The sequence below is a fragment of the Panulirus ornatus genome, chromosome 58 (assembly GCF_036320965.1).
Source record: "Panulirus ornatus isolate Po-2019 chromosome 58, ASM3632096v1, whole genome shotgun sequence".
NCBI classification, from domain to species: Eukaryota; Metazoa; Arthropoda; class Malacostraca; order Decapoda; family Palinuridae; genus Panulirus; species Panulirus ornatus.
Window position 1 is genome coordinate 36,356,492 of NC_092281.1, and position 7,474 is coordinate 36,363,965.

Genomic DNA, 7,474 nt, shown 5'->3' on the forward strand with positions numbered 1-7,474 from the left:
GCCAGCATGACCACGTAGGGTTGTGACTTGTTGAGGCCAGCGTGACCACGTGGGGCTTGTGACTGGTTGAGGCTAGCGTGACCACGTAGGGTTGTGACTAGTTGAGGCCAGCGTGACCACATGGGGTTGTAACTGATTGAGGCCAGCGAGACCACGTGGGGTTGTGACTGGTTAAGGCCAGAGTGACCACGTGGGGTTGTGACTGGTTGAGGCCAGCGTGACCACATGGGGCTGTGACTGGCCGAGGCCAGCGTGACCATATGGGGCTGTGACTGGTTGAGGCCAGCGTGACCACGTAGGGCTGTGACTGGTTGAGGCCAGCGTGACCACATGGGGTTGTGACTGGTTGAGGCCAGCGGGACCACGTGGGGCTTGTGACTGGTTGAGGACAGCGTGACCACATGGGGTTGTGACTGGTTGAGGCTAGCGTGACCACATGGGGTTGTGACTGGTTGAGGCCAGCGTGACCACGTGGGGTTGTGACTGGTTAAGGCCAGTATGACCACGTGGGGTTGTGACTGGTTGAGGCCAGCGTGACCACGTGGGGTTGTGACTGGGGTGTTGATGTGTTGTGGTCGGCGTCCACAAGGTCGTTATCTTAGTATTTCAGGAACGGAGGAAGATCCACAGTGGACGTTTTACAAACACAATGTTGAATCATCACAACTTTTACCGAATCTGATTGAAATCAATGAATGAAATATTTCAAACATGAAAAAATAAGACAAAAGAAAAAGAATGTTTATTAATTCTTTCATTTTTTTACGATTATCTGAAATAATTGTCAGACACTCCAACCTTAGTAACAGTTTCTCTTTGTCTCATGTAGTCATAAAATCCCTACCTGTCTTTACCATGAATGGAAATGATCAATGAATCATTACATTTACTTTAACTCCAATTGTCTCTTCCATTATTTATATACAATGAAATTTGTTCATAGAAATTAAAGGTCAGAGGAGGATAGATAGTTCTACTTTTTCATGACTAATGGTGTTGATCTTTGACAATATGCTGTACTGACCTAAGTTTATACGTATTACAGTAACGATGTGAGAAGTTGATGATATTCCAGGTAAAGGTACAGATTACATCAATAAACATACCTCTTACATAACTAACCCTGCCTGCCACCTGTGAGAGAAGGAAACTCTCATGATCTTAATGTGTTCATTTGGAAGGATTCTAATGCTTGGTATCAAGGAAATGATATGCATACTGTAATACAGTGATCAATATTGTACGTCATGATGTAAGTGGTGTGTGACTAACTATAGCTGTAATATTACCTGTTCATTCCTGCTACTAACACATGACACCAAGGTGTCTGTTAGTCTTATTACGTACATTAATACACTGTTGTCTTGGCTTTACATCTCTACTAATGATGACACCTAAATCCTTCTCCTGCCTTGATAGTTTTATTTCCACATCTTAAGATGATACTGTAGTTTGCCTGCTATGTGTACACAGTGTAAACATATGTCTACGGTGAATATCACTGGCCATTGTACACTGACGTTGTTCAGCAATGTAGACCCAGGAGAGAACCTTAGACAGCATTACGGTATTTTGTGATGGACGAAAACTTGACTCAATACAAGAAAAATAATTACACCTTTACTGAGTCTGAGAACCTATCATTGATTGTCATAGAATCCAGATGTAAAATGTATATTGCTACCGGATTTCTAAAGAAAGTACGTGGGACATTGTATTTAAGCAAATTATCTAATACGATAATGAATAAAATCCCATAACTTTTCTGGAGCACAGGGTACAGAAATGTATGTAACGTGAAACCGGAAAAATTAACAAATCTAACATAAAGATTTCTATTTTGCAGATAACATAAATGTTTTACATGTAGAAATCAGTAATATCTTCAACAACCAAAAATAATACCATCAAATTTTATATTACAAGGTTGGTTTTCATCCGGCTTTTACTCATTAAAACGACATTGCCTACAGAAAAGTAATATAGTTATTATCAGCACAAGGTTTACAGAAGTTATGAGTTTATATTCTTCAAAACTTTACTACGATCCTTTATGTATACTTTGAAAAATAGACCTGTTTATTTTACTGTGATGAACACTAATGAAACAATTATCCGCGTGTTACTTAGAAATAATATTTATGAATTAAACTAAAGTATTTATCAGAGAAAATGTATACTGATATAGAAAACAAACAAACAATCAAGTTTGATAAACTAGAGTTCATTAAATGACAAATAAAGAATATGATATGTGAATTTCAACAATTTTATCAACATCACAAAACCAAATACATAACCCAAACAATATAAATCATCAAAAGTTATAAAAAAAGAAGCCCTCTCATGACGTAAGCACTTACGGAATCGGCGGAATCCGGTAACACCTCTTGAATAACATGTGGAAGACAGAGTAGAGTGGCTAGGCTCAGAAGCATGTTCTCCACTTCAACTGACTAATGATATGTTAAGACAACACAAACCACATACATCGATTGTGAGGATGGAATCAGGGATGAAACGTCTATAACTAGAAAGGTTAAAGATACAAAGATGGTGAAATACCTTGACCCGGGATCAGTAGCACCTGTGGCAATGGACACACCTTTGTAATGCTTGATCACTTACAACTGATCAACTTTAATACGAAAGTCTTAGGTATTGTCCCTCAGGAAAACTTTTTATAAATATTTATAAAACACATATATATGTTAGATATACACTATCTCTAGAATATATCTTTACCTGGGACGTGTAACACTTGTGTGGATAGACACATTTTGTAATGCATGATCCATTACACGAAATGAACTTCACTAACGAAGAGTTATACAACGCGTTGTTGGAGAACATTAATCAAATACCTATACAGAATTTTTATGTTAGATAAGAGGCATTTATTACAAGTGAACATAAGAAATGATGAAAGAAAAGGACGTAGATGTAGATGTTTTATTAAGAGATGAAATATTCCTGCCTTAAATGGTCTCTCTTATAATTGATTTTCTGTTAGATACAAACATGCTAATGTAATCTGTTCCTTATGATCATAAATGTTTATGTTTTTAAAACGTTTTTATCATGTCTTAAGGATTCTGGCTTACAGACCTTGGTACTGAACAACCATTATAATGCAACACAGTACATATTTATCATAAACGAATTATTTATCACAATAACCATTATGTTTGTACTAGATTCTTTAAGTCCTCAATCACGTTTGTTAATATATAAGAAATTCTTTGTCCACATCTCAATGCATAACATATATCTACACGTGTGGAAATATATGTATATGTTTTTATATTTTTTTCCTCATCTTTTCTAATCAACCTACAAGGTATATGTCTAAAGAAAATACTGGATAAAATCCTAAGTTATGTGTGTGTGTGTGTGTGTGTGTGTGTGTGTGTGTGAGCACACATAGTAAAGGTTAAGGGACGGAACAACACGAGTGTACAACTCTCTCCCGTAATACATGAATACTAATCACACACACACACACACACACACACACACACACACACACACACACAGAGCGGCGCCAGGCTGGAGGCGGGGCATCGTGACGTCACAGGCAAGTCCCTCCCCCCGCCAGATCCAAACATGTGTTGTGTCTGGTGATGGCGGTTCAAGATTTCCCACATTTATATTGATCTTTACATTATCATCCACTCCCAAAGTCACCTGGCATTCTTGTGTTTCAACAACAGACGTGATATATGCAACACCAGGCAAACATTGTACCATTATCTGATAGGTTAATTGGTGCAGAATCAAGAACCAGTGAATTTCATCGCCGCCATAAGTAAGTAAGGAAGGTGACTTTAATGATGATAAATACGACCTGGTATGGCTGTGTCTACACACTACCGCCATCTGGTCAACATTGTACATACCAACCTTTAAACTGTGACATTCAACCACAAGGTTTAAGGTCGCTCATGAAAACGCGAACTTAAAATCTATCCATTTAAATCTACCATTCATCAATCAACATTTAAACACCATCATTTGAACGTAAACCTTCCAGCTGCGTTATTTTACCAGAGTCCTTTAAGATACGTCATATAAACACAAAACTTGAATGTACGTTAAGCTTGTGCAAACCATCATTGAATCTCAAACTTTTGAATTAGAATTGTAATGAAACTGCGAACTTTTAACTCTGTCAAATTACAGCTATTGTACAAAATGATTTATTTAATTGACAAATTTTAATGTCAGTTAATTTAACGATATCCTTTGTGGTTCATCTTTGAAACACAGATCTTTAAACTTTGCCTCTAGAACTGAACACAACCATTACGTTTCATAACTGGAATGGAAATTTGAATAATCTATCAAAATTCGTCATATAACGCGAACTTTTAAATCCTTCCATTCAGTTGGGCCGTTACTTGCCTGGCTGCCATTCATAATATGTCCTTTTATATTGTATGTTGACTACGCTCTCATTCATTCGTCATTTGGATCGTCTCACTGATATTCCATTCATAAACTTCATTCCTAAAGCTTATTTTTGACCGCCATGTTGCTTTAAGGTTTATAATTCTTTGTGTATTTAATGATAGAAGATTCAATGATATTTCTCGTGATATTGGAATTAGAGTTAATAATGCCATCTCAGTTTTTAACTCTAACTCAAGTACCACGAAAAATATAATTGAATCTTCTATTACTGAATACACAAAGAATTATAATCTTAATATTAGTGATGGTCTATACAAATTGGATAACTTTAATGTTGATAAAATTTGTAAACAATTCACCTTCTTGTCCACAAAATAAGTTTATGATACGCTTGTTGTCTGTCTTGGACAATCACATGTTTACCATATGGCGTCCTAGCTACGTTTCTTCGTTGTATATCAACTGACTGTTATATTTCTCTCTTGTGTCTTCCCTGATGATGTGAGTTTTACACGAAAGTGCACTTGGGAACTTACGTGTTTATTTTCCCCGTGGACTCATAAGAATATACTTGATCACGTGCAAAATTGCGATCCTTTCCAATATATATATATATAGATAGATAGATAGATAGACATATCCTTCACTATGTTTACTTTCGATAATGAGGAGCAGAAGAACAAGCCAAGCAAGTAAATTTCGTCAAAGACAACTCTCTTCTCTTAACGCTGCCTCGCAAAGATTTTCATTAATTCAAATTGAAGAAACAGACGTATTTTTCTATTGTCTGGTTAGCTCAGTGGTAGAGCGTGAGTCTCACACACTCAAGCCAAGCAAGTAAATTTCGTCAAAGACATCTCTCTTCTCTTAACGCTGCCTCGCAAAGATTTTCATTAATTCAAATTGAAGAAACAGAAGTATTTTTCTATTGTCTGGTTAGCTCAGTGGTAGAGCGTGAGTCTCACACACTCAAGGTCGTGGGTTCGAGACCCACACCAGACATATTTTTTGTCTTTTTCTTGTTTCATTTTGTCCGCATCACATGTGTGCAACATTCAGTATGTTCGTCCAACGTTATAGCGAAGATCTTCACAATGAATTGAGGTTTTCGACCTTATCTGAAAGGGTCAGGTCCACCAAGACGTCCTTGAAATCTTCCAGAAGCTTCTGGCGATCCTCCTCCAACTGCTGGGCACATCAGAGTTAACATGGGCCGGACATCGGTTGTGGAACGACTTAATCTGCTTCCGGTAGTTAGCAGGGATGATAATGAGGCTCTGACCTCATACCAGGTCAGCTTAGTTCCAGTCTATTGCTTAGTTCCAGTCTATTGCTTAGTTCCAGTCTATTGTTTAGTACCAGTCTATTGCTTAGTTCCAGTCTATTGCTTAGTTCCAGTCTATTGCTTAGTACCAGTCTATTGCTTAGTTCTATTCTATTGTTTAGTTCCGGTCTATTGCTTAGTTCCAGTCTATTGCTTAGTTCCAGTCTATTGCTTAGTTCCAGTCTATTACTTAGTTCCATTCTATTGCAACGACAATAAAAAAGTAAAGCTCATTTCTTTGTGGAAAATTGAGAGGAAAACACGACAGCAACATGGAGATTTACCCTGTAGTTATTTTGCCGGCAAGTCGGCAACGGTCGGTCAAACACTATTTTGCCGTTGTAATCTCAGTACTTCATATAATACTATGTCACAAAATATGTTCTTGGGGGCGTAGCTCAGTGGTAGAGCACTCGCTTGGCTTGCGAGAGGACCCGGGTTCAAACCCCGGCGCCTCCATTTCTTATTTGGGAAATTCATTGTTTTCAGTCTTGTGTGTGTGTATATATATATATATATATATATATATATATATATATATATATATATATATATATATATATATATATATATATATATATATCGTTCGATCAGTCAAGTTAAGCAACGTTGGGTCTGGTCAGTACTTGGATGGGTGACCGTCTGGGAACACCAGATGCTGTTATCCCTGGGGATAGGGAAGAAAGTATACTTGCCACGTATTCCCTGCGTGTCGTACAAGGCGACTAAAAGGGTAGGGAGCAGAAGGCCGGAAATCCTTTACTCTCATTTTCAATTTTTCAAAAGACGGAACAGAGAAGATATAAAGATATTGTAAAGATGTAACTAATATAAGATATAAGAATGAATGGAAGATACGGATGTAGCTGAAACAAGGAGTAATGAAGATTAAGGTGCAATGAAAATTATTCTGCAGTGAAGATAAATGTATATGTTAAAATTTTGTATTGAACATCAAGAAGTAATGATAATGATGAGAGTGTTGTGACGATGAGGGTTTAGGGAGAGGTGACAATTGCCTTTACAATGATAATAAGGGGGTAACACAATGAGGAACACAAACTTTACAAAGCTACGTTCAAGTCAGACTTTGAACTAAGTTCGGTAAACAGAAAGATGATGTTAAGATGAGAGTGTAGTGAAGAAGAGTATAGTGATGATAAGGATATTGTCAAGATAGGTTGTAGTGAAGATACAAATGTAGTGAAGATACGAATGTAGTAGAGATAAGGGTTATAAAAGATTAAAGTTTATATGAAATGATTATGTAGTGAAGATGAAATTATTTTTAGTGAACATCAGAGAGTACAATGGTATGGTAGAAGTAACTGTGTAGTGAAGAAGAGGGTATAGTGAAGATATAATTTAGTGTAATGGATCATGCATTACAAAGCTGTGTCTATCCACACACGTGTTACACGTCCCAGGTAAAGATATATTCTAGAGATAGTGTATATCTAACATATATATGTGTTTTATAAATATTTATAAAAAGTTTTCCTGAGGGACAATACCTAAGACTTTCGTATTAAAGTTGATCAGTTGTAAGTGATCAAGCATTACAAAGGTGTGTCCATTGCCACAGGTGCTACTGATCCCGGGTAAAGGTATTTTACAATTTTTGTTTCCTTAACCCTTCTAGTTATCTATGCTTCATCTCTGGCTTGATCCTTGCAAGTGACATTTATGTGTGTAATTCTCTTTATTCTTATCATATAATCAGTCAATTGAGGTGCA

At 37.0% G+C, this 7,474-nt stretch overlaps 1 non-coding gene across 1 annotated transcript; it reads left to right on the forward strand.

Moving 5' to 3' along the window:
• Positions 1-5,343: 5,343 nt before the first annotated feature.
• TRNAV-CAC (transfer RNA valine (anticodon CAC)) lies at positions 5,344-5,415 on the forward strand. The gene has a single exon. It is a non-coding gene; the product is annotated as a tRNA-Val (tRNA).
• The last annotated feature ends 2,059 nt before the right edge of the window (positions 5,416-7,474 follow it).